This window comes from Ursus maritimus, unplaced genomic scaffold (assembly GCF_017311325.1).
Source record: "Ursus maritimus isolate PB19 unplaced genomic scaffold, ASM1731132v1 scaffold_34, whole genome shotgun sequence".
Lineage (NCBI taxonomy): Eukaryota > Metazoa > Chordata > Mammalia > Carnivora > Ursidae > Ursus > Ursus maritimus.
Genome location: NW_024426008.1, coordinates 17,151,430 through 17,176,858, shown reverse-complemented (window position 1 = coordinate 17,176,858; position 25,429 = coordinate 17,151,430). Strand labels below are relative to the sequence as shown.

The window sequence follows — 25,429 nt, the reverse complement described above, 5'->3', positions numbered from 1 at the left end:
CTGGAAGCAGACACCAGTCCTCACATTGGCTCTGAAGAACCCACCAACACGAAGGGAATGGGAGATGTTCAGAGAAGGGTCTTGAGATTTGGGGAGGGTCGTTACATTACAGCAAGGATCAGAGTGTGGCCCTGTCACTGGGGAGGTAGGGGGTGACCCAGAGAGGAAGAAGAGGCACCTCATAGGGAGCCCAGACCTGTGTTCCAGGCCTTTAAGGACCAAGAAGAGCTGATGTGGGATAAGGCACTTTCAGATATACCTACCCTATGCCTACCACCATCGTCGAAAAAGTCCTTCTTGACGATCTATCTCCTGAGTTAAAGCCCATAGGTAACTTTCTGCAGTTACTTATAAAGGAAGCAATTCATTCATTCATTCATTCATTCATTCATTCATTCTTCAATAGATTGGGCCTCCTCTATATGCCAGCACTGGACTTGGCAGTAGGGATATAATGCTGACTAGAACACCCATGACCCCTGCCTTCCGGGTCCTACAGTCTAAAAAGGAAGGAAACTAATCAGTTGCAATACAGTGTGATTAGCGCTGGGACAGGGGTATTAGAGGGTGCTGCAAAATATAACATAACAGGGGTCCCTCACCTTGTCAGAGCATCAGGGAGGGACTGAGAACAAAGCTGAGGGGGAGTTCAGTAAGGAAGGAAGGGAAATGGGTGGGGGGATGTTCTAGGAAGGGGAATAGCAAGTACAAAGTCCAGAGGTGAGAGATTAGGTTCCTATAAGAAACAAAGAAGTGCAGCCTGGGGAGGCCCCAGGGGGAAGAGCTGTTGCTGGGAAAGAAGGCTTGAGTCACATCTTCATGGGCTCTGAATATCCAGAAGGCCTTGATCATAAGGGCAATGGTAAGCCCTTCAGGTCTTAAGCCTGGAAAGAGACATAGATTTGTACTTTAGGAATACCACTCTGTCTACATTCTGAGCAATGAATGGAGGGGAGCTGAGCTTAGAGGAAGGGAAAGAAGAGCCTGGGGAAGAAAGGAAGTGGCTTGGAATAGGATGGGGGTAAAGGGATGGAGAGAAGTAGGCAGATTCTGAAAAGTTGAGGATGAAAAATGGACAGGGCTTGGGAATCAGATCAGGTGGAACAGGGCAAGGAAGGGGCTGGGCATGTCTCTTCAGTTTCTGGATCGGACAACTGTAGGACACAAGCCTGTGGCCAAGACAAAGTTGGCCTTTGGGTGATTTGAGTTCAAGGTGTCCCTGGAGCTGTCCAGCAGAGGGCTGGAGGACTTCCCCCCCCTTGAATTACTTTATGACAGATTAACAACCAAACTTGCAAATTACTAAGGGGATAAGATACAAGTACCTTTGCTTTGCTCAAGACGGAAGGATGAAACAAAAGCCCTGAATGGTCTCCCACCTTGAAATCCTAAGTCCACTGAGAGATTTCCCCTCTCCTGGTTGCGCTAAACTCCCTGAACCTTCTCTAGAGTGTTCATCTCACTGCTACTGCTAAATTGCCCATTTACCCATCAGTGCCTCTTATTAGATTACGAGCTGAAGGCATGATCTGGGTTCAATTCATCTTGGGCTTTCTAGTGCCTCCTAGGGTGCCCTGAACATAGTATACTCATCTTCGACTAAGTGACTTTAAATGGACTAAAAATTCTGCTACTAAGTGAAAAGCTGTTATGTAGAAAAAAAAAATTAAAAACCTCTATTCATTTTAGTGGGAAAAATTGTGTTGTATCCCATCCCAAGACACCAAACAATTTTCACAGATAGAACAATATATCAATGGAACAATGGCAACAAATTAAGTTAAAGAATAAGCAAGTTTGGGGCACCTGGATGGCTCAGTAGGTAAAGCACGCAACTCTTGATCTCGGGGTCTTGAGTTTGAGCTCCACGTTGGGTGCAGAGATGACTTAATTAAAAAGAAAAAGAATAAGCACAATTTGAAAGTTCAATCGATATAGTTTCTACAGAAAAGGTAATGTACTAAAACTTTCTTGTACTTATCTTTTTTTTAACCTTTTGGTGACTTCTGCATTCACACTGGGTTAAAAATAAAATTACGGCCCAGAAAAATATTTCCAGGGTAAAATAAAAGTTAAACATGCGTGTGTTTGGAAATATATGGAAATAGTGCGTGCACACAATAGGTCACAGAGTCATAGATGCTGCCATTCCTCAGTCCTCTCGTGGGGCACATGTTTTGGGTTCATACAAACATGGCTTACAATTCAAATTTGTTCCAAATAGTATTCCCTACAATAAACTGTCGTGTCAAGAAAACTGGTGAATGGTCTTTGTTTGAAACCCTAATGAAGAAATAGTATTGCTTGTTCGTTATTTATTTAGTGAGTTTTTGAGTAAAAGAGTTACTATACATATAAGAGAAAGAAGTCACTATATATATAAGTTACTATATATATAAGAGAAAGAAGTCACCAGTGGTATGACTTTCAAAAGGTGTTATGGTGAAAAGTTGCTAATGCATAAAAGAAAGATGAATGAGGAATGAATGGATGGACACTGGTAAGTCCCTCTGGTAAGATCAGAAGGAACCCTTTTTGTGTGAGAGAAGCCTGAGAACACTGGGGAGCACACAATGATGGCAGAGGTGATGAGAAACCCAAGCAGAAGTCAGTGCAGAAAACAATATTCTGGGGACGCCTGGGTAGCGCAGTCGTTAGGCGTCTGCCTTTGGCTCAGCGTGTGATCCCGGCGTTCTGGGATCGAGTCCCACATCGGGCTCCTCTGCTGGGAGCCTGCCTCTTCCTCTCCCACTCCCCCTGCCTGTGTTCCCTCTCTCGCTGGCTGTCTATAAATAAATAAAAAATCTTAAAAAAAAAAAAAAAAAAGAAAAGAAAACAATATTCTGGAAGAATATTAGCTACCCTTTACTGATCATTCGGTATATGCTATGTGTAATGACAAAACGATCTCTCCTGGAGACTTAGGCTCTGCAGAGAGCCCAAGCATGTGGTCTGATTTTCTCACCCTCAGGACCTTGTCTGCACACCAGCCCAGAAGGCCTTCATTTGGTGTGGGTGGCAAACCTGAGCATGGATTCCCTTCAAGTTTCCAGTCCACTCTGTGGAAAGATCCTCATTTGTTTAGACCACTGGAAATTCTCTCTTATTCCTCAAGGTAACACCATGGCCTATACTCCCTGTGGACTTGGAAACCAGTCATGTCGCCACGCCGATTCTAGTCTGTCAGCTGCAGCTTCCTTGGTCCAGGGCTGCGTTGGGCAGTTAGCACATGATAGGCACATGACTTTCTTCTTCCTCGCACCCAGTAAAACCGTCAGCCCTCTAATCCTACTGCCTCAACTTAAAACAGCCAGGAATAGAGAACTGTTTCTTGCATTTACCATCTACCTGGCATACGCATTCCTTGAAATATATGTATCTTATTCTCCCCTCTCTTCCCCTTCCTCCTCCTGCTCTGTTTTTGCCTTTGCTTCTCTGGTTTCCATACATGACTTTATTGTTTCACAGTGTGTCCATTTTGCTCTCTCTGCTCTGTCCCAGTGCTCCATTTTTTCTGATCTCTCTCTCTTTCCCCTGTATTTCCACATACTTGTTCTCTCTGTGGCTTCCCACTAATGTATGTGAAGATCAGTGAGGGCTTTTCGTCCCACAGACCAATGGAAAACTGGTAGGGAGCTCTAAGCGTGAGCTTTACATGCACGGAAGTGGAAGAGTATAGTAAATTGCAACAACAATTTCAGCATTATCAGATCTTAAATCTCAGGAGATCGTGGCCGTTGAAATCCCACACATCCAAGTTAAATTTTATTCAAGGCTTTCTTAAGCTCTCAGTTCTAAGGCATTCTACTAAACGAGTCTGTTTCTAGCAGCTCATAGATCAGCAGGAGTTGGGGCAAATACAGTGTAGAAAGCCAACGTAAGCATTTTCCAAGGGGTCTGCAATGATTATAGGGACCTCACTGAGCAGCTGTCTTCAGCCAGCTCTTAGTTTCCAGCTTCTTGAGTCTGGTGTTCATAGTTGAAAAGGTTTGTGACTTCTCCCATAGAGGCATCTTGCCTGTTGTGAGGTCTATAACAGGGCTTGGGATTTGCCTAGAGACTAAAAGAAATCAACTGCCCTGAGAAAGTCGGATCTTGGCGTTAGGCTGACTTCAATAAATTATAAATTGAACTATCCACACTGAGTGAGGCCACCCATTCAGACCAAGTTATATGAACAGGGGTTTAAGATGCCAGGATTCTCATAGTTCCCATTACCATGTGGATCTTGATGGAAGTTTTACTCAACGCAACCACCTAAGAGGAAATATCATATCTGAGTTATTTTGAAAAGGCAGCACGTCTTCTCTTAACACTTTTATACTTTCAGTGTTTTCTAAGCAGCTCTGTCACCTGAAAGGGAGGCAAACATTATCGCTCTCATGTCATGGGTGAAGAGATGATGTGCAGGCATTAATCGACCTTCACCTTGCAGGGCAATGGCTGAGTCATTCAGGGTCACAGGTCTCCTTTCTGCTGCTTATTCTATAGGACAGCAGCACCTTGTGGTCAGCGAGTTCAAAGTCCTGGGCTCCCCTACTGATGCAGGCAGTCTGTTGGTGACCTTGAGTGACTTTCGCATTCTCTCTGGATGCCGGTTTTCTTGCCAGGAGTCTAGATAACACACCCATGCTTCTGATTGTATCTTTTTTTTTTTTTTTTAAATTAGGAATGATGGATTGCCAGTGAATCAGAGGTGAGGGAGTTCATATTATACATAAGCACAGAATCTCCAGGTTAGAAAGGACCTAGAAAGGGCAGCTGGCTTAATGGTCCTGAAATTTTGCCTTACAGGAGAACTCGTGAAGGAGTTCAAGTCTACAGCTTTCTGAGGCCCATCCTCCTGAAATGGAAAACACCAGAACGAGGACCAGGATTCTGTATTTTAAAAACTCACTCCAGGTAGTCTGGTGCAGGTTTAGAAGCCATGGCTTACGTGGAACCACTCCCAGTGCGCGGGGCAGGACGCACGCACGCTCTGCAGCTGCTGAAGGGACAGACGAACACTTGAAATAAATAGGCCACGGGATGAGAAAAGCAACCCCTTAAAAGCTATTGAGCTGGGAGGAGGTGCTGGGAACCCCTGGACTCTGTTTTTGCCAGTAAGTCCTTGAGCTTAAGTATGGAAGCTGGAAAAAGCCCCAACTGGAGCAGGCTCAGCTCAGTGTGAGCCAGCTGTGTGACCTTGGGCAAGCCACGCCCCATCTCTTGGCCTCAGTTTCCTGTCTGTAAAATGGGAGTGTGGGCTTGTTGATCTCTAAGTTGCTTCTATGACACCTTGGCACTTACCTATTGTCATTTTTGATGCAGACATGCTGCAATTCTAAATGTTCTCCATTATCTTAATTTTTTTAATATAATGCTTTATGGACCCAGTGCGTGTCACATGGAACCTGTTTTCAGTCACGGCCCCTCAACTCCCCCACCCCCTGCTGAGCAGTGCAACTGCCCACAGAACTCAGAGCATTCCGAGATGATTCTTTGCCCTCTTAGGCTGGAAAAGCAACCTCCAAGAAGGTGAGATCTAGGGAGGAGACACAGAAGTCTAGATCGCAAGGGAATGTGGAAAAGAAGGCGGTTTGGTTGGGAGGGAGGAAGGTATCCTACCAGACATCTCAGTTCCAGGTGAGGGTAATTCTACCTGCTGCCTCCTACTTCGGAAGGTGACCAAAGAAGGTTCCATCAACTGGCAAAGACTGAGCATTTTCCAGTGACCGTGCTCACCTTGCCCTGGGTCGTGGCCGCTGTTGGCAGGAGAGGCACGTAACAGTTACCGTAGCTGGCACCACGTTGGCCGCACGGGCTCCAGCCTGGCCCCGGACAGGAGGCTCTGCAAGGCAAGGCTGCAAGCAGTAGCATCTCGTGGGTCAGAAATGATCGAGGGTTCACCACGACTGGAAAAGAACCAAAAGAGAACAGTTTTGGTAAGAGAGCCGACGCTGAGGAGCCAAGTAATAGGCTTTATTGGGCTGTTGTTAGGGTCAATTAAATTCAGTGCAGGGAGTACCTCCTACGGGTCTGATACTGAGCAAGGCTTTAGGAATTCAAAGATAAACAGGGCACCGTCCCTTCTTTAGGTGTTTATAATCTGGTAAAGAAGTTGTCCCGAGGAAGAGATATCATGTATCATTCTAGTGGTGACAGCACAGCGGGGGAGGAGCTCACAGGGTCTCGGGCAGCAGGAGAGGAAGGCAGAGGAGGTAACATTTAAGTAGGACTTTGCTAGGAGAAGAAAGAAGTAGACAGGCCTTCTAGGCAGAGGAGACAAAATTAGCAAAGACAAGAAGGTATTTAAGAGCATGGTGCCTTTGGGAACAGAGAGCAGGTTGGAGGCATGAAGGGCAATAGGTACACACAGGGGAGATGCGGTTGGAGAGGTACAGTTTCAGACCTAGCTAGGGAGCTGTGCTGTGTGTGTGTGTGTGTGTGTGTGTGTGTGTGTGTGTATAAGGGCTTTAGCAAGTGGAGTCTCTCGCTAAATAGTCACATTTGTGTTTAAGAAACCTTGTCCTAGAGAAAACATGGAGGACGAGTGGGCGGAGGGTAAGAATGGAGCTGGGGGACCTATTAGGAGGTCAGCGGGGACGAAGGCAGTAATTGAGAGGCCAGGTCATCTTGAGTCTGGATGTGGCCAGTAGGTGAAAGAGAGGTGAGAAGAATCATTCTTGGTTTTCTGGCTAGGTCAAGGGACTCCGGAGATGCGACTCCCCCCACCTGGGCCCCTTCTCCAAGTCTGTATCTGTTGGGCTGGTGGCATCATGCTCTCTGCTCCTCTAACAGTCATTCCAGATAACTTGGAAACAGGTGGCTGAGTGACACACGTTAAGGGACAGGGAGTTCTTAGAGGCACCCCTCAGAGGAAAGTACTTAAAAATAAACTTTGGCAAAACTCTTTTAAGAACTGTGTATTATTTAGGACTATTAATCTTGAAAACAAATACGCAGACATAAAGGTGAACCATTACCCACATACCGAAATGTACAACCAAAATAGAAATGTACAAGCCTGGGATGGATCCCAGAGCAAACCTCAGTGTGACCACGATGCTGGGCTGGAAATGTGGGCACCACTGCCAGCACCCCGGAAGGAAGCCCCTTCACAGTCCCTATCAGTCACCTTCTCTTGTTCGGACACTCTCCCCTCCTCCTCAATACCCCTGTCCCCCAGGAGAACCACATCCTCATGAAAACACTTGAAAAGAAACCACACATTTGCAAATTAATTAAATAAATAAAACAAATAACAGAAGCCCATTGTTCTTATTTTCCCTTTTCCAATTTAGATTAGTTTCTCCTCATCTTAGTCTGATTGACTTTGGTGGTGGTGGGGGTGTTCCTGGAGTGGTCCTTTGGTTCAGTCCCTACAGTAGGAACAGGACTGTGATCTGGGCTGCCCTTTGCGTCTATATAAGCTGAGCTGCCGTCTTCCTCAATTAATCATTTCTGTAACTTTTTGTAGCTTATACAGCTGTGAGTTTACAGAAAGTCCATTTATCTTGACAGAGGCATTTGCTCTTGTGTCAACAGTGGTGAGTACACCCCAAACCATTTACAGGGAGGGAAGGAGGAGAAGAAAGGATGAGTTGTTGTGCCTGGACTCTTCACATTTACTTATTTAAGTTCTGGGTGTCTCTATAGGCTTGAGGAGCTATGTATCCATCGCCCTTTCTAGAGCGGCTTTCTTCAACTGGCTCTTAGGCTCTCAGGCTTCAGCCCATTCTGGTAGATACATGTCCATTTGTCACAGAGGGAGTTTTGTGTGGAAAGAGGGTCTACCTAGAGGGAAGAGTGGAGGGCCCAGATGTTTGATCCGCTAGGCTGAGCCACCTCAGGAGAGGCGCTCGGGCAACAGAGCCAGGCCTGAGGGGGATTTGGAAAGACCCGCATATTGGCGAGGAGCCATCAGCCTCCTTCCCCCTTTGCCATCCCGAAGGCAGGGTGGGCCAGCCTCTCCAAGTTCACCTCGAGGTTTACGAGGGTCAGGGTGTTTGTGCTGGCCATGACATTTTCACAAATTGCTCGTGGTTGTTTTCATTAGTTTTATTCCAGCTGCTGTTCCAAGGCCCTTCTGGCAGCCTGGTCTTCCAGGCCGGCTTGGGCTTGGACTCCCTCCTTAATTGACTCAAGTCATGAAAAGGTGCCATCTGCTTTGAACTCTCGCCTGTTCCAGTGCCGGACAAATCCCGGGCAGGCAACATAGGAAACGCAGTAATGAGGCTCACACCTCCAACCTGACAGCACCTGCCCCGCCCCGGACCCTGTCTGGTCAGGTGGTAAGTGCAGAGGTGAAGTGCAAGCCCAGGGGGAGCCGATCTGAAGAGTAAACAGGGCCCGAGAATGTGCTTTCTCCTGGGTCCTGAGTGACGCCAGCCCTGGGAGGAGATTTCACAGCAATCCTGTCGGAACCCCGCAGTTAACAGCATCATGATGACCCAAATAAATTCGCAGGTATCAGTTACTGGCTGTGTTTTCACTTCACACCGACCCTCTACAGATATGCCTCAGCTTGGGCAGTACTCGGGAAAAGGCCTCTGGGAGAATTTTTCTGTGAAGTTATTAGTTTTATCCCATTTCCTAGAGAGAAAATAAGAAAAAAACTGAAGGAGGGTTAGGAAGAAGGGCCACCGTCACCATGATGCAGCTAATATATTTATTATTTAAAAGAGAAACCCAGGGCAGTGTCAACAGAGCAAAATATTTATTAACTTTCCTGAACCGTCCCCTAATAGTGACTTTTTAAAAAACTTCTATCAACTGTAGTGTGAAATTGACTTCTATCCCTCCAGTATGGCGTGTAATCAGAGTGTCTTTCTTTGATAAATTATGATACTTTTAAAGTAGACCCAAGTTCAAGCATACCTCAAAAAGCGATTCTCAAAGTGGGGCTCCGGTACGTTGCCATTTGTTTATTGGGAGAGATGAGTCACTACCAGACGTCAGAAAGCAGCATGTTTACTAGAGCTTGGAAAGATGGTCTCAAAATGTGCGACTAAGCAGGGCGTGGTAGATGGGGAGTGGTGGGCAGAGGGAGGGAGAAGCCATAAATTAAAACAGATTTAAGAGCTGTAGCAACCAAAAGCAATGTGTAGACCTTGTTTGGATCCTGACTTGGACAAACCAACTCACTATAAAACAAACAGACTCACAAAACCTGAGACGACTGGGGGAAATAAGACCCTGACTGGATAGTTGATGACATGAAGAATTTTTTTTTTTTAAATGGCATTGGGATTATGTTTTTTTTAAAAGAAGTTCTCATCTTCTTATCTTTTAGAGATAGGTACTGAAGTATTTACGGATGAAATGATATAATGTCTGAAATTTGTTTCAAAATAACCCGAAGGATCAGGGTAGGGGTTAAGTATATGCAAGGGGGGGGGGAGGCGACAGATGAGATACAATTGGCCCTGAGCTGGTAATTGTTGAAGATCAGAGATGCTTACAAGAGTTCTGGGTTTATTGTAGGACTTTCTCTACTTCTCTAGGATGAACATCTCCATGACGCAAAGTTACAAGTGAAAGAACTCAATGGCTCTTGCCTCTGTTAGCTTTTCTTTAGAGGGGAAGGAAAAGGTATTAAGGATTCCCTCTCCAATGGGGCACACCATTTTCACCTTCGTTAAATTTATAATCAAAGAAATCCCAGCAGGCTCTTTCTCGTCTTAGGAATCCTGGATTCTACGATTCTGTGAAATTGTGATGAACTGATGTACTACTTAGTCACCGGGGTCACCAGCTCAGGCCCCACGCTGCGGCTGTGGAGAGCCGGAAAAGTAAGGGACTCCTTCCCCCTGGGAAGTGCTTGGTTTGTTACTTACATGAAGTCAGGGACCTGGTCTGAATGGTTATAATGGGGTGAGGTGATGTGGGACAAGACAATGCTAGGCTTTTGGGCACTCCTATAAATGTGGGTGGGGAGAGTAGTTATGGTTTGTGTGATAAAACTCATTTAAATTTAAATTAAATTTTATTGTTTTAAAGATTTTATCTATTTATTTGAAAGAGAGAGAGAGGGAGTGAGAAAGAAAGAAAAAGAGAGAGAGAGCAAGAGTGGGGAGAGGGACAGAGGGAGAGGGAGAAACAGACTCCCTGCTGAGCTCGGAGCCCCATTCTGGGCTTGACCCCAGAACCCCGATATCATGACCTGAGCTAAAGGCAGACACTTAACTGACTGAGCCACCTAAGTACACACACACCCCCTTTTTAAATATTCGATAAAGCTCATTTTAAAGAAGTATATTCTAGACTCAAAAATAACTTATAACTTAGAGTCGATTTCCAATGCTGTCACAACTATATTTGTTATCTGTGCTGTGTAACAAATTCCCCAACGTTCAGTGGCTGAAAACCACTAACATTTATTATCTTACGGTTTCTCTGTAAGTTGGTTCTGGCTCTGAGTCTCTCTGGAGGCTGTAGTCAGGCATAGTCTGGGGCGCTCGTCATCCGAGGGCCTAAGGGAAGATTTGCTTCTGTTTGCCTTCACGTGGCTGTTGGCAGGCCTCAAATCTGTTTCTGAATTCACACCTATGCGTCTCTCCGCAAGGCTGCCTCATGACGTGGCAGCCAGCTTCTCCTAGAAGAAGTGAACCAAGAGAGCGTGAGAGAGAGCATCACACGGAAGCCAGTCTTTTAGAACATGATCGTGGAAGTGGTAACTCATCGCTTCTGCTGTATTCCGTTCTTTTAAGTGAGTCACTAAATCCAGCGAGGGTGACCAGCTCATTCTCATTTGCCCGGGGAGATTTCCTATGTTAACACTGAAATTCCCACATCTTGGGAATCCCCTCAATGCTGGGCAAGCCAGAAAGACTGGTCAACCTGAATCTACCTTATGCTCAGGGGAGGGAATTCCACAAGGGCACGAAGACGAAGGGGTGGGGATCACTGAAGGTCACCTTGTAGGCTGGCTACCACAGCAACCTTTATAAGGGTTACTTCTCTTCATTACTGAAAAGTCAGGCCTATGAGCCACTTTGTGATTTATAAAATATATGTCTCAGCTTCTACATGATAGAATGAGTCATGTTAAAGTGAACTGAATAGGGGCGCCTGGGTGGCACAGCGGTTAACCGTCTGCCTTTGGCTCAGGGCGTGATCCCAGCATTATGGGATCGAGCCCCACATCAGGCTCCTCCGCTATGAGCCTGCTTCTTCCTCGCCCACTCCCCCTGCTTGTGTTCCCTCTCTCGCTGGCCGTCTCTATCTCTGTCAAATAAATAAAATCTTTAAAAAATAAGTAAATAAAGTGAACTGAATAAATATATAAACCAACTTTAGAAACAGAACTTCATTTGAGGTGGGTTAATGAGATTTGCTATATCCATTTTTTTTTCCTATCTAGTCATTATTTCAAGGCAAATATCGAAGTGGGTATACCAGTTCCGTCTTTTGCTTTGATTTCTAGAATTTCTAGCTAGATGTATGACCTAATTTTTAAAGAAAAATTAACTTTTGAACTCTAAAAGTATCACGCTTTATTCTAAACTATTTGGAATCTATAGAAGAGTTGTATGAAGCAGAAAGAAAAACATCTGAAGATTTTTGCTTATTTCTGTATATGTTGGTGCTTTGTGCTTAATTTTATAAAACATTTTCTATCTTTTTACAAATTTTTCATTCATGAGCTTTTTTTAGGGCTACATAGTTTTCCAATTAAGGGGATGTACCTTGATTTTCTTTACATTTCCCCTACGGCTGGATATTTTAATTATTTTGAATTTTGGAGCATTTTCTAACAATTTTAACCCACGTTTGACCATTTTGACTCTGACTCAGAAGAAAAGTCAAATCATTCATTCATTCATTCATTCATTCATTCATCCAAGCGATCATTATTTACGAAGCAGCTCTGTGCCTCGCGGGGAGGACTGGTGACTTAATAGGATGAGGAGTCTGAGAGAGGGGACTGACCTGGCAGCAGACAGCCCCCATTCCACTCTGCTAAGGCATCCTCTCTACAGGGCAGCCTCTTCCTTTGTTGAGGGCCTTGTAATCATTCAGTGCTGCCCGTCATGGGTGGGTAGGTCTGCCCTATTCTGGAATTCAGTATTAGAAAGCTCATTACTGCCGCACCCCTAAGCCACATCTTCCCACCCAGGCTTATGACTCATGTCTTAGTCAGTTCAGGCTGCTATAACAAAAATATCATAAACTGGGCAGCTTAAACAACAAGCATCTATTTCTTACAGGTCTGGAGGCTGGGAAGCCCAAGAGCAGGGTCCGGCATGGTTGGGTTCTGACGAGGGACCCCTGTCCTGGTTGGCAGATGGCCGTCTTCTCCCTGTGTTCTCACCCGGTGGAGAGCAGAGAGTGCTCTCGTGTCTGTTATAAAGGCACCAATCCATCACGAGGGCTCCACCCTCATGATCTAATCCCCTCCCAAAGGCCTCATCTCCAAATACCATCCCACTGGGATTAGAGTTTCAACATGTGAATTTTGGGGACACACATTCGGTCCACAGAATTGTAATGAAGATGGTACTTGTGTCTTCTTCTGCCGGACTCCTGTGACTTTCAATTGGCTCCAAACTTGGGTGAGGAAGGGACTTCCTTGAGTATCAACAGCTAAGGCCTAGGGTTTTGAGGGTGCGGGTGGGGGTGGGGGTGGGGCTGATCTGGCTGAAAGGCCCAGGGACAAGCAGATAGTTTCTTTGGTTCAGCGCTTAACCAGTTTTCACAGAACGAATAATTTCCCTTCTTCGGTGCACCTGCATCCACGTCTACCCTGGCCCTCTCCTGTGGGGGATGCTGTGCCCCTCCCTCATGAGGTGTAACCCTCTGCTGTTTGGATGCAGCTGCTTGCAGACCCTTTTTTCCAGCACCCTCCATCTGGTAACTGGAGGGAGAGGAGAACTTCAGGAATGGAGAGCAAGAAGAGAGGGCAGAAGTACTCCAAATAGTAGCCCTCCAGGCAGTACCCAGCCTCGTCCTTCTCAAATGCAAACTGCCCCTCCTTCAGCCAAGCAGATACATTGAGGTGCAAGTTTCATTAGGATGAAATCTTTCTCAGGAGGCACCTTGGTTCCTCAGGCAAATAAAACTCTTCGTGAGCCAACCCCAACAGCTGACCGGGCCATGTCTGAATACATACATACATGCATGTATATAAAATACAGACATGCTAAATAAATGCAATAAAGCTATGTATTATATAATATACAATGCTATATTTACACACATCTTAGGATTTAACGCTGCAGATGGATACATGTACACACAAAGAAGCATGTGTCTACACACACTTTTGCCACATATAACAGAACAACTTTCCCCAAGCCTTTAAGTTCAAAGTCAAGAAACACAAGGAAGGGGCTATTTCCATACTTCTGCTGTGCTCAGGGTTAGTTAGCTCTTCGAATCACGCCTCTCTTCCAACTGGGGATTTGAATTCCTTAGAAAGACAGTATATGGAGGGCAGGAAGTTAAGGACCCCGGTCCTTCTTCTGACCCTACCACTGGCTGTGTGACCTGGAGACAAGGCTTTGCTGCCTGGGTTTCACCGCAGTTAGTAGGGCAGAGGCTGCAGTGTCAGCCCTCTAGCTCCTGCTGTAGGTGTAGACTCTGGTCGGTGGCCAGAGGAAGGTATGACGGGAGAGAGAAGGTGAGGGTTGAAGAGACAGGGTAGCCCTCATCCCCCGGAGAGTGGCATAGTATGCAGCTGGGAAAGGATCGGGATCCAGACATTTCAGCTGCATGCACTGCTTATCTCATCCATTGTTGCAAGAATGATATAGATGACTTTAAAAGAAAGGTATTTACAGGTGTCACAGTGCTGGGCACTTGATTGGGTGACGTGAGGACCACAGTGGCGGACCAGCAATGGACCGTTCGCCGTTGCTTGCCAACAACTCTGGGGAAACGGCTGCCTGTGAGTGGGACCAGCCAGACGCTACGGAACGTGATAAACTGGAAAATGCTATCTCAACCTTTCTATTTAAGTCGTCAAGTATTCACCAGCCACATTCCTTCAGGAGAGCCCCCATACGATTCATGTTTGGTTCTCTCACCTGACGTCTCCCACCAAAGGTATGATAAATACGTACTGAATGTATTGGCCCACGTTATTTATAAAACCCTTTGCTTGCATTGTGGTTAGGTAGGTAGGGACATATTTAGAGAAGCTTTTGCGCTCGCTACAACCCCGGGCTAGAAACGACTCGAGATGCTTAATCTGGTTTTCTTAAGTATTTACCTTGGTCCCTGTATTTTTGGTTTTCTAGTTCCTCCTCACTCAAGTACTTCCCCTCCCCTCCCCAACACCCACCTGCAGGCTGTCACCTGCTTTGGGGGCCTCAGAGATCAGCTCATGAGAGTTTGCCCTGAAGCACACACAGTGATTTCTGCACTAGATACTGACTTTTTGGTATTTCCTGTTGGAGCTCTGTCTGGGTGGAGTTCCCGTTGGAAGTGCCAGAGTTTTCCTGTTTGTGCAGTTGACTTTCAAAACCTTAAATAAACTCTGTTGTGATGTGTTCAGAATCATAATAACTCAAGAGCTATTTATTAAGCACCTACTAGGAGCCCGGCACTGTTCAAGGGGCTGGGTGGACGGTGGTGACCTCGGCAGACACCACGTTCAGAGAGCTCTCGGTCAGGTCCGGGACACTGATTAGTAAACAGGCATTTGCCCTACACGTGGTAAGGGCCATGAAGGATAAAGTCCAGAGTGCTGGGATGAGAGGTGGGGTGCAAATAGCAGGGGCAGCGAACCCAGGCTCAGGCCCGGCAGGACCTGGGAGGTGCGGGTGTGCCAGCAGAGAGCCAAATCCAGCCAAACTGCACCCAAAATACGAGAAACTAAATCTCGTAGGATGTGTTCTCATTTCTCTGCAAGTCGATGACTCCCCTTCATTTGCAAGAAACTTTTCCGAGCCTTTTTTCCTAACCTGAGTATCTCAACTCCCGCCCTGCGTCTGCTGCAAGGTAACACAGAGGCAGCAAGTCTCCTGAAGTCAGAGGCACCGGCCCAGACAGCCTGCTGGAGGGCAGGCCTGAGACTGGGCGAAACGTTGCATTTCCTGCTCGGAAAGAGCAGGGAGAGGTGGGGTCAGGCGGGCAAAAGTGAAGGGCTCCCAAGCTTCCAACAATTCAGGTCTTTACAGGGACCTTCATTATTTCCTGTGAAGTGAATTTTAGGCATGTCCAGCCTGCCCACCGCTAGTCAAACACCAGATATTCCAGAGCCACTGGATATAAATGACTTGTGTATTTTCTCTTTGTAGAGTCTCCAGGCCATTGTTCCCCTCCATTCGTGCAAACAATAAAGACCAACTTCTTGCCAAAAAAAAAAAAAAATAGGGTGTGAGATGGAAAACAATACAAAGGATTCTGTGTGTCGGGCCAGACGGAGGTCCCTGTGATTTTAAAATAATTTTTTAAAGGTGTGATTTACATGCAATAAAACACACCCATTTTAAGTAGATCGTTCTGCGAGTTCTGACAAATGTTTGCATGGGCGCCACTATCTCCACAACCAAGACAGGGAACGTGTATAACCCCCAAAGCTCCCTTAGGGCTTTCTGCAGTTACCCCAGCCCCAGGCAACCACTGACCCACTTTCTGTCACCAGAGATTAATTTGGCCTGTTTCAGAATTTCCAATAAATGGAATCACACCATAGTAGTCTTTTGTGTCTAGCTATTTCACTTCAAAATGCTGAGTTTTGAAGGAGCCAACAAATGTTCAAGGTACCACTCAGTAAGAGGAGCAAATCGAGGAGGTCCCTCTGGTCTAAAAATTCTATCAGCTTGCCCAGGAAGTATAGACTTGAGGACTGCGTCAGGTTGGTCCAGATAACATTTAAGCAGCAGCCAGACCCATGATTTTCTGAGCTGCAGGAGCCCAGGAGGACGGACAGTGAAGAAGCCTCGCTGAGTGACAGGACGCATTAGAGAGGATGACAGGGCTATTTGTTCCGTTCCGTTATGAGCTCAGCAAAACGTACAATCCTGGGAAATATAAATATATATTGCTGTATTTATATGTGCGTTTGCCTCAGGAGACCCGGCAGGGAGTGGCGGGTGGCAGAGGGGTTCCTGCAGGACTGGAGTGGGCAGAGATTACCAGGTAAAGTGTAGGCCATGTCAGTTGTGTAGCTGATAAATAAGAATTACAATGAGAGCTAATATTTACTGAGGCACCCGGCATTGTGCACCATTCCTTATACTCACTGTATCCTATGAGGCCAACACTTTAGTCTCTGCCCGTGTCCATCACGTCCCTTATCATATTTCTTTTTTTTTTTTTTTAAGGATTTTATTTATTTATTTGACAGAGAGAGAGAGAGAGGACAAGCAGGGGGAGCAGCAGAGGGAGAGGGAGAAGCAGGTTCCCCGCTGAGCAGGGAGCTTGATGCGGGGCTCGATCCCAGGACCCTGAGATCATGACCCGAGCCAAAGGTAGACGCTTAACTGACTGAGCCACCCAGGCGCCCCCCTCACCCACATTCCTGCACACTTATTGCTGTAAGCTGTGTGCCCCCAGCAGCCAGCACGATGGTGGCTCCGTGTTGGGGGATGGCCCTTGAGCTACTGGAACTCTTTGCATCCCAGCCTGGAGAGAAGTCCCTGGCACTTACGGGTAACGAAACAGGGCAGGGGACAAGCACTCCAGATCCCCGTGTCACCTACCTTATCTTCAGTTCTCTGGCCCATGCATTTTTGCTTGACTCAGCATTGCTTGGCCTCCTTTCCTTCCCCGTTCCTTTTTCTCAACTTTTTTTTTTTTTTTTTTAGAGAGGGAGAGAGGTCAGCAAGGGCAGAGAGGGAGGAAGAGAGAGAGAATCACAGGCAAGCTCCATGCCCAGCACGGAGGAGCCGGTCTCTGGGCTCGATCGCACAACCCTGAGCTCATGACCTGAGCCGAGAGAGGGAAGAGTCCAACACTCAAGTGACTGAGCCACCCAGGCGCCCCTACCCCTCAACTTCTGGAGCAGTGGTTCCTGGGGCCGCTTCCTAGTAAATCATGTTCACATGAGTCCTCCTCCCAGGGTCTGGGGACCCCAAACTTAGACAAAGCACTGTTACTACAGTCGTTTTACAAATAAGGAAACTGAGACTCTCTCTCTCTCTCTCTCTCTCTCTCTCTCTCGCACACACACACCCCTAGCTAGATCGTACTCATCCTTCAGACAAAAACCTGAGCTTCACTTTCTTAGGCAGCCTTCCCTGACTCCGCATCCACGGGAAGTTCCCTGCTTTCCTTTGTGCCACTCATCTCCAGCTCTCAGTTTACAATGATCTGTTGGATTATTCCACCAATGACCATCTCCCCTGCGAGACTGCAGGCTCCGGGAGGTCAGGAGGCTCTCGCCTGTATCCCCAGCACCCTAGCAGAGTTTCTAGAACACAGTGATTGCTCAATAAATTTTTACTGAAAGAATGATTTGAGGTTCCTTTAACAGGTGCTCACTGGCCTTCCAGATACTTCTCAGCCTCTGCCTGGGCCCGAAGTACATAATGTATAACCCCCCCAGGGGTGACACAAGGCCTCCCACCCACTTCTGTTCTTCTGGGTATTTAGGGCAAGGTGACATCACTTTGCTCCGGGGGACCAAAACTTAGCATCAACTGTGGAGCTGAATCCAGACGTAAGCCTGGAAGGCTGGGTAAAATTTGAATGGATTATTAGCAGGAAATTTGAATACTATTTTAATGAAATATGATGCCATCTAAGTACATACACTTTGTGAACTAAGTACACATTCTTGGATCCCTGTCCTTCTCGTCAAAAGCACACTTAGTCCCGAGTTCTCATTAGGAAGCTGATAAGCTTCCTTTTTCCTTCTACTGCAGCAATGATGATTCCCCAGCTATCTAGAATTTACAAACTGCTTTGGAAGCATCTGTGGAGAAAGGTGCCATATGAATGTATGAGATTATTGAAATAAATGCTGATTTAGAGATTTCCCAGGTGGATAGTGAAAATATACCCAGGCACACACATAAGCTCATATCCCACACTCAGGGTACTTTCTGCTCTGATCAGCGGGGATAAATTTTCCTACTTGACAGTTGACTGTAAATCAAGAAGTGTGTTTTAATAGTCACCAGCTTTCTGCTGCTGTGTGCTGCTGTCTCAGGCAATCCTTCACCTCCTGGGACACAGGACCTGAAGGATCTTGGCACTTCTCACCACTGCACACGGAGAGGTAGTGCTTAGCAGCAAGGTAAACGTTGGCATACTGTATGTGAGGGGTGAATATAAATAAGTCAGGATAGCCTTAGAAAAGTTCACCTCTGAATCTACCATTTTTCTTAGCAATAGGTAGTAGAATAAGAAATCATGAGTTTCCCAGGTTTTTACCAACTCAAAATACTTTTGTGACATAAAAGCTGGAAAGTATTTGACAGTCGATAAATGCTGAGTAAATAATTTTGAGGGTAAACACATGCCCTTATTTCCACAAACCCTGATTATTGGACTAGATTACTGAACTTGCTCCTTTTGACTTTATCCCTCATAATCCTGCCGATCAATGTTTGCTTGGAGGAGCTCAAATAAACCAGGCTCTTCCATACCCCAGTACCTTTGCACGTGCTACCTTTTGTGCCTGGAATGGAATGCTTCCCATTAATCAGGGTGGGCTGGGGACACTTTCTGTTATTTCAATACCCAGTTCCAGGAAACCTTTCATTTCCTTTATGAAGCTTTTCTTGACACATTCTCCCACTCCTAGAACTGCCACTTTATCCCGCACAAATGCACATATCTATTTAACACAAACATGACTGGGCTCTCTTGGGAAGTTCCTGCTCACACCCTGTACACCTTGAGGCCAAAATCAATACCTCAATGCTACCCAGTTGTCTCCTTGTGACCTCTCAAGCCTCTTCCCAAAGCATTTTCAGTAACATGTATTTTACTGAAATGTAAAATATCAAGGGAGCTAAGTAGAGGGCTTACATTGAACACCATACGGCCAAACTTCATAAACTTCATAAAATCGCCCCCATTCCAAAAGCCCTTTCTCTCATTACAGCAGCAGGCTTCTCTCTGCTGTCTCCATTCTCCACTCTCCTCTGACCTCCTCCCACCTGGATGCCTCACTGTCACCCCAATTCCATTTAGCACTTCAGCCCTTTCAACCCTTTCTCCTTCATAAAGGAGAAATCCTCAAAATCTTTCCCATCCTTGAAGTTTTAGAGCCTTTCATCGAACAAACTATCTCTTCAAAGATCCCTCTTAAAAGGCAAGTGTAACAAAACCAAATACATTTCTTCTCTTTTTGCTAAAGACTGGAACACCTTGAGGGTAGGAATCAAGCCTATACACCTTTGTGTCTCCGATGCAAAATATTTAAAATATTTGTGAAATGAAAGGATAAAATAATATAGCCAGAGATTAAAATCCCTAAAGTTCCACTGTGACCATAGCTTTCTTCTGCTCAAACACCTTTCATACCTTCTCCACTCTTGCTCTGCCAACTGCCACTTCTCCCTGACTCTAGCACTCTGCTTGGCTATGACGGGCCCTCTTCCCTCAAGGCCACCGTGCATAACCTTGCCTTCAGGTGTTCATTTGGGTCGTCTCTCCAGGTCTGGAATAACCTACATCACTCATGAGAGTGGATGGTGGTGGGGTACCATCACCCCCATTGAAGGCCAAGGTGGGTGCAATTGGTCTGGTCTTATAGATCCATTCAAGTCCTTGCAACTCTTCAAGGTTCAATGCCCAGCCTACCTCCAGATATGTCACTGAGGTCTCCGGTCCAGACAAAATTCACTCTCTTGAGTCCTCAGGTTTTAAGCCTCAAATGCAGCCACTCTGATAGCACTGAACTGTCCAGACTTACATTACTGCGGAGTTGGGAGTATGAGGTTTTGAGATCATTCCTCTTCCCAAAACATGGTCGTGATTAGACCTATTGACTGAAATTTTCAGGTCTTTTGCCCATTTCCAGACTTGGGCTAGGCTGGTGCTTATCTTACCCCCTGAAGTTATGTGGTTATGTGCACCCCTTTAATTTGCTTTGCCCAATGAAAGGCAAGCAGAACTGACATGAGCCCCTTTGGGGAAGCAGCTTTCAGAGGAAGAAGCATTAAGAGTTGGTGAGTGATTGATCATGCTGTCTTTCCCCCTGGCAGTGTGAGAGGTATCTGGGGGATTGTTCACCAGTCTGGGTTCTTGAGTAAGGGCCCAGCTGATTCACAGTGGGCATGCGGTGTAAGCAAGCAGTCAACCCTGGTTGTGTTATACCGGCTCGATTCAGAGGTTATTTGAGTAATTAATAACATACATAAAGTGTTCCGATAGCACAACCTATCCTATCCAGACAGACTGTAAGTTCCTGGCAGTCAGCACCCATGCACAACTGACCTTTCTATCCCCCAGAGAACATAGCACAATGGCTCCCTGGACATACGATAACTTTTACTGATTGAGTGTATTTACTGAGATAAGGTAAATATAGGAGACTGGAGAGTAGGACCTGGTGTCAGGACTTCAACCTGAGACTTTGGCCTCTGGAAATCCTAAATAAACGTACTAGATGAATCCAACAGTATTCTAATATGATCTTTGCATGCAAGGAGGCAGAAGAGCATAATGATGGAAACCTGGGCTCTCACACTGGATCGGCCTGGGTTTAAAGGCAAACTCTGCCAGGTACTTGGCTGCCTGACTGTGGGCCCATTATTTCAGCTGTTTGAGTCCAGAATAACATCACAACCTACTATATAGGATTATTGTGGTGATTAAATGAGAGAACGTATGTAAAGAGCCTGGCACATAATGAATGGGGCAACCAACGTCATTCTCTTAGGCTCTCCTCCCATCAAATGTGTGTGGGTTGTATGAAATCTTGCTTAATTCTCTGGGAACTACTTCCCTTCATTTACTCCCTCTGAGATCTTGGTCACTTGCCTAGTCCTTGAATTTATTTAGCTTGGTCTACCTCAGATCCCTGGGGTTTTGCTTTTACTGCCCCATGCACACTCTGGTATTCTGAGAAATTCCATCTGCAACTGGCTGGAGTTGGCAGTAGCCCTTGGCAAAGGAGTTCAATGGGGGGTGTCGGGGGGGGGAGCATTTTTGCGACCTGCTATCTGTTGCCAAAATTTTAAACAGGCCCTCGACGTGGTGGGTATAGTCAGGGAGGTGATCTTCATGGAGCAGAAAGAATCAAGGATGCCATGGTGACCAGTTCCAAGGAAGCCCTACCTTGGCCTGGGCCCTGGCTCTTGTAGCAGAAGATTCTTCTATTGAACCCTGGGATCCTATCAGTGATGGTGGCAGGGATGTCCGTGAATTTATCAATGACTGACTCCTTCCTAGGTTGGGGCTTGGTATGGTGCCTGAGGGCCTGTGTCTTCTTGAACTCCCAGTCTAGTGAGCCTTGTGTTTTCAGGTTCGTACATCGTCCCTGACTGAGTCCTTGAGGCTACCTCTGTCGTGTCCATCCCCCTACCCCGCCTCCCCGTGAGGCAGCCACCGTGAGGTGGCATGTCCAACCACTCCAAAGGTGCTTGTGTAACTTGTTTTTCAAAGTCTTGGCAGGAGCTCTAGTGCTGAAGTGAGAAAGGCTATTTACATTCTAGAAGAGCAGTCCCGAGCAATGTCTTGCATCAGGGCTGTTCCCAACCGATCCCTGCTCCCTAGCAGCTTTCTCTCTGGGATGGCTTGGGACCTAGAAGGAAGGAGCCTGAGCATGAAAAAGGTAGGCTCTGAGGAAGCCTTCATCAAGCCCCAGGGCTCTGCCGCTGTCCTGTGTAAACTGCCCTCCCCTGAAAGGCGAGGAAGCATCTTGAGAACAAGGTTTTGTTGCCCCGTGTTTGGTGCAGTGGCTCACACCGAGCACAGTGCTGCGTGCACCTGCTCCGCAGACATACGCTAAGTCAATAATGGTGCAAATGGGTGGGCAAGAAAACATTTGAGAGGACACACTGGTGGAAGTTCTTAACTGACACCCTAGTTAACAGCTTTCTCTGAACGGTACTTCCTTTACTAATAACAATCGTTACTATTTATTATCTAGTCGATGCCCTACGAAGGCATATATGATTTCCTTAAATTCTACAACAGTCAATAGTTCTACAAAATAGGTAGTCCTTGTTCCAGTTAATAACCGAGGAGGGGACACAGACTCATGGGCACAAAGTATGGGGATCTTGCCTGAGGTTTACAGACCGTAAACCAGGATTCAAAGCCTCCGGCCAATATTGAAGCCCCTGCTTTTCCACTTTCCATTTCTCCACACTGCCCCTCACCCCTGCTGGCCTAGGCCTCCTGCAACAGCACGAAAGAGGGACCTCCAGGGGGGCCCCTCTCCCCTCTCTCCCCAGGCAGCACCGCCACTCCCCTGCTGTGGGCAGCTCTGCATTCTTGCTGTCATTCCTTCCTCCAGCAAATGGGTTTGAATTTAGCATGAAAAGCACACTGGGGAAGCAGCCCCATTCCAGACGTCTGCACTTAATCCTGAGGAACACCCACCCATATTCAGGCCTTCTGGTACCTCTCCAGTCTCCAGACCCTCCCCCTCAAACATCCTTCCCACCTTCGCAGTGTAGACACACACAACTTCCCTCTTTTCTTCCTCTTCTGATTGGCTTCAAGACTAGGTTTTCCTTTCACTAGAAAATCCTGCTACAGCTATTATCCTATGGACAGTCCCTGGCACCATACACGCACCAATTTGATATTTACTGAATTGCATGCTAACTTCCAGATGAAAGAAGAAAAAACGGGGATCCAGAAGAAAATGAAAAGGCTTAGGGGGTGGGGGAGGGGGTGCAGCAGCCAACTCTTCCTCTTTGCCCGCCTCGGTACAGATGCAGAGGGGCGATTCAGAGTTAATGCTGTCTTTTGATTACTGTAACATCCGAACAGGCAGAAAAGCTCCCACCAAAGCCAGAGCAGACGTGAACACGCAGGGGCTTGTTTCCTTGGAAAAATTTCAGCTGTAATTACTCTTCCCCCAAAGAAATATCCATACAACTTCCTTGACCTGCTGGGGTGAAGAAGTAACAATTGGGTAGAGAAGCATTTCTGTGGCCTCCGGCTCCCGGGCGGGCGGGTGTGAGCGAGCGCGCGGGAGCCTGCGGTGCGCATGTGCGTGCGGCTGCACCTCCGGGGACCGGCCGCGGGGCGCCTTTGACAGCCGCTCTATTCAAACGCTGGGGCCGTGGGTTGGCGGCGCGGTGCCTGCCGCCGCCGCGGCTGAGATCATGCTGTTGATTTTGTTTTACAGAGAGCAGCCCAGCCTGTTGTGCAGAGTACAGAATGTTCTCTTCTGTGAACTGAGCTTGAACTTCTCCAACCCACTTTGTCTGAGGAATCACACAGACACAGAGGGGAAAAGGCAGTGAAGATAACCCCCAAATTGTTGAAATCGTGTTCTCTCTCGTTTTGGCCCAGATCGGTTGCTTTTCACTACGGGTAATGAAAAATCCCAAGCATTACAGTTCTTGGAAGAACAAAATGCCTGTGATGTCCTTTGTCTAAGTCAGGGCACAGGCTTCAACTTTGGAAATTTAACAAGTCTGTCACTCTCTTTCCTTGATTTTTTTCCTTTTTTCCCTTATTTTCTTTCTTCCTTTTTTCTCCCTTCTTTCTTCTGCCCCTCTCTTTCCCTCCTCCCCTCCCCCCTTTTAACCATCTCTCTCTGTTTTTCTTTCTTCCCTTTAAGGCATTAAAGGGACAAGGACAACAAAAGCCATTTTCCTATAAGGGAAAGAAAGGCTCCCAGTGCCTGTGACTTCTCTTTCAGTTGTTCAGGCTATCATGATTGTACAAATAGTGTTCCCCATTTGGTTGTATGTCCTGAGAGAATTGACAGCGAAGGCTTTGGGTTGATGGCCTTCATTAAATCACCTACTTGAGAAGCTCCAATGCTTGGTTAAAGCAGCTTGAAATTCCTTTTTGAAAACAATCTTTGTCTAGTTGTAGGGCCCAGTCTCCAGTTTGGAGGCACTCTGATAAACAGTTTAGGGGGTCTGCTTGGAGGCTCTGAGTGTGAGACCTCTATAGGACAGGCAGCAGGAGTTTTCCAACTTACTATCATTTTTAATAGCAGTGGATTCCTTTCTTTGTACTCATATTTACCCCCAAATCACTGGTAAGGCAGAAGAGCACAACTCTGCGTGAGTCATGGATTTGAAGTGTGAGCTGTGGGTCTGAGTCTCCTACTTGTGAGTCTACATATGATATTGGGCAAGTCATGTCTTCTAAAACTCACCTGGTGAGAGGGGCACAGAGCTTGTCTTGTATACGCGTACAGTCATTTTTTTTTTTTTTAAAGATTTTATTTATTTATGTGACAGAGAGACAGCCAGCGAGAGAGGGAACACAGCAGGGGGAGTGGGAGAGGAAGAAGCAGGCTCACAGCGGAAGAGCCTGATGTGGGACTCGATCCCAGATCGCCAGGATCACGCCCTGAGCCGAAGGCAGACGCTTTAACGACTGCGCTACCCAGGCGCCCCGCGTACAGTCATTTCTAAGTGTCGAGTGCTATCCTGTGACACGACCAAAAGAGAGTCTTCTTCTGAATTTGCAGCTCTACCCCCTGCCTCATAACCGGGGGCCCGCTGTCTGATAGATCTTGCACACTGCTGGAAACTGGGGGATTTCTATGAGAGGGTCTACTCAGATGATTCTAGTCCCCTGGACATTCCATGTGACTTTTTGACTTTTTTTCTTTTTAAGTTAACGTGCCACCAGAATATTGGTTAATTCATTCATTCATTCCATACAATGCTACTGAATACTTACTATGTTTAAGTTCCTGGGTGGGATCTAGGGGTTGGGAGATAAGGAAGATACGTTCACTGCCTTCAAAGAATTTATTGTCCAGTGGGAGAGGCAGAAATACACACATACAAACACACATACATACACATATCATACTTATGTATTCCTTATAATACAAATGAGGTCGATACATGTTCAACGGAGGGACCAGTTATAAAATGTGAAGGCAGAGCATTACAGGAACAAGACGAGGATTCTAGTAAGTGGAAGTTGAGCCAAGGGCAGTATAGAGAGCAGAATACAGAAATCATGAAAATATAGACAGCCTTTGTGGTTAATAGGATTGTGCAGTATATTTAGATATCAGTGAGTAGTTCTTTTGGCTGAACAGTTGATGACAGAGGATGTAGGAAGAAGCAAAAAAATACACTGAGCCTAGATTGGGGATGTCTACTTCCCCCTCTTATGCCTATTGCTAACCATTCTTCCTGAGTTTGTATGAACCTCAGAATCCTACTGAACACAGTTCTCTAAGAAGCCACCACCAATCAGTCATTGGCACTTGAAATAAAACCACTTGTCAGAGTCAGGGAAGATGGCCGAGTGGAAGGATCTTGAGCTTACACCCTCCCAGAGATAACACCAAGGCAATACTGGCACACTAACTATTGCAACTCACTCTAAAAACCACCTGAAGACCAGAAGAACCCATCTTCCACAGATGGACTCATAAAGAGAAGGC

The 25,429-nt window shown here is 46.4% G+C and overlaps 1 long non-coding RNA gene across 1 annotated transcript; it reads right to left on the bottom strand.

Annotated features, from left to right (window-relative positions):
- Positions 1–4,303: 4,303 nt before the first annotated feature.
- LOC103663253 lies at positions 4,304–12,325 on the bottom strand. The gene is made up of 3 exons (XR_568732.1): positions 12,190–12,325; positions 10,371–10,576; positions 4,304–5,894 (listed from the first exon to the last, which is right to left on the bottom strand). It is a non-coding gene; the product is annotated as an uncharacterized LOC103663253 (long non-coding RNA).
- Positions 12,326–25,429: the final 13,104 nt, after the last annotated feature.